Source organism: Procambarus clarkii, chromosome 75 (assembly GCF_040958095.1).
Source record: "Procambarus clarkii isolate CNS0578487 chromosome 75, FALCON_Pclarkii_2.0, whole genome shotgun sequence".
In the NCBI taxonomy this organism is placed as follows: domain Eukaryota; kingdom Metazoa; phylum Arthropoda; class Malacostraca; order Decapoda; family Cambaridae; genus Procambarus; species Procambarus clarkii.
Window position 1 is genome coordinate 4,815,718 of NC_091224.1, and position 1,789 is coordinate 4,817,506.

A 1,789-nucleotide genomic window follows, 5' to 3' on the forward strand; every position below is an offset into this window, starting at 1 on the left:
CTGTCACTGACAGGTAAAGTGGCTGTCACTGATAAATAAAGTGGATGTCACTGACAGTTAAAGTGGCTCCCACTAATAGCTGTCACCATTAAGTGGTACCCCATCAGCACCATGCCCCTGTAAGTGGTACCCACCAACACCATGCCCCTGTAAGTGTACCCACCAACACCATGCCCCTGTAAGTGTACCCACCAACACCATGCCCCTGTAAGTGGTACCCACCAACACCATGTCCCTGTAAGTGGTACCTAAAAGCACCATGCCCCTCTAAATGGTACCCACCAACCCCATGTTCATCTAAGTGGTACCCACCACCACCATGCCCCATTAAGTTGCACCCACCACCACCATGCCATTCTAAGTGGTACCCACCACCACCATGCTCTTCAAAGTGGTACCCACCAACACCATGCCCTGCTAAGTGGTACCCACCACCACCATGCCCCTGTAAGTGGTATCCATCAGCACCATGCCCCTGTAAGTGGTACCCACCACCACCATGCCCCTGTAAGTGGTACCCACCACCACCATGCCCCTGTAAGTGGTACCCACCACCACCATGCCCCTGTAAGTGGTACCCACCAACACCATGTCCCTGTAAGTGGTACCCACCAACACCATGCCCCTGTAAGTGGTACCCACCAACACCATTCCCTTCTAAGTGGTACCCACCAGCACCATGTCCTAAGTGGTACCCACCAGCACCATGCCCTTCTAAGTAGTACCCACCAACACCATGCCCCACTAAGTGGTACCCACCAGCACCATGTCCCTCTAAGTGGTACCCACCACCACCATGTCCTAAGTGGTACCCACCATCACCATGTCCTTCTAAGTGGTACCCACCAGCACCATGCCCCTGTAAGTGGTACCCACCAACACCATGACCCTGTAAGTGGTACCCACCACCACCATGCCCCTGTAAGTGGTACCCACCACCACCATGCCCCTGTAAGTGGTACCCACCACCACCATGCCCCTGTAAGTGGTACCCACCACCACCATGCCCCTGTAAGTGGTACCCACCACCACCATGCCCCTGTAAGTGGTACCCACCACCACCATGCCCCTGTAAGTGGTACCCACCAGCACCCTGCCCCTGTAAGTGGTACCCACCAACACCATGCCCCTGTAAGTGGTACCCACCAACACCATGCCCCTGTAAGTGGTACCCACCAACACCATGCCCCTGTAAGTGGTACCCATCAGCACCCTGCCCCTGTAAGTGGTACCCACCAGCACCATGCCCCTGTAAGTGGTACCCACCAACACCATGTCCCACTAAGTGGTACCCACCAGCACCATGCCCCCTGTAAGTGGTACCCACCAACACCATGCCCCACTAAGTGGTACCCACCAGCACCATGCCCCACTAAGTGGTACCCACCAACACCATGTCCCTGTAAGTGGTACCCACCAGCACCATGCCCATGTAAGTGGTACCCACCAGCACCATGCCCCTGTAAGTGGTACCCACCAACACCATGACCCTGTAAGTGGTACCCACCACCACCATGCCCCTGTAAGTGGTACCCACCAACACCATGCCCCTGTTAGTGGTACCCACCAACACCATGCCCCTGTAAGTGGTACCCACAACCACCATGCCCCTATGCCCCACTTACCAAGGTCTCGGGTGTACCAACCTACGAAGCTCTACTGAATACCATGAATGTTATACAGTCATCTCCACCACTCTCATGACCGTCATGCATGATGGTAATGAAGGAACAATAGATCAATAAAAACATTGTACAGATAATGTAATATTATCCACCGTGTTCAAAAC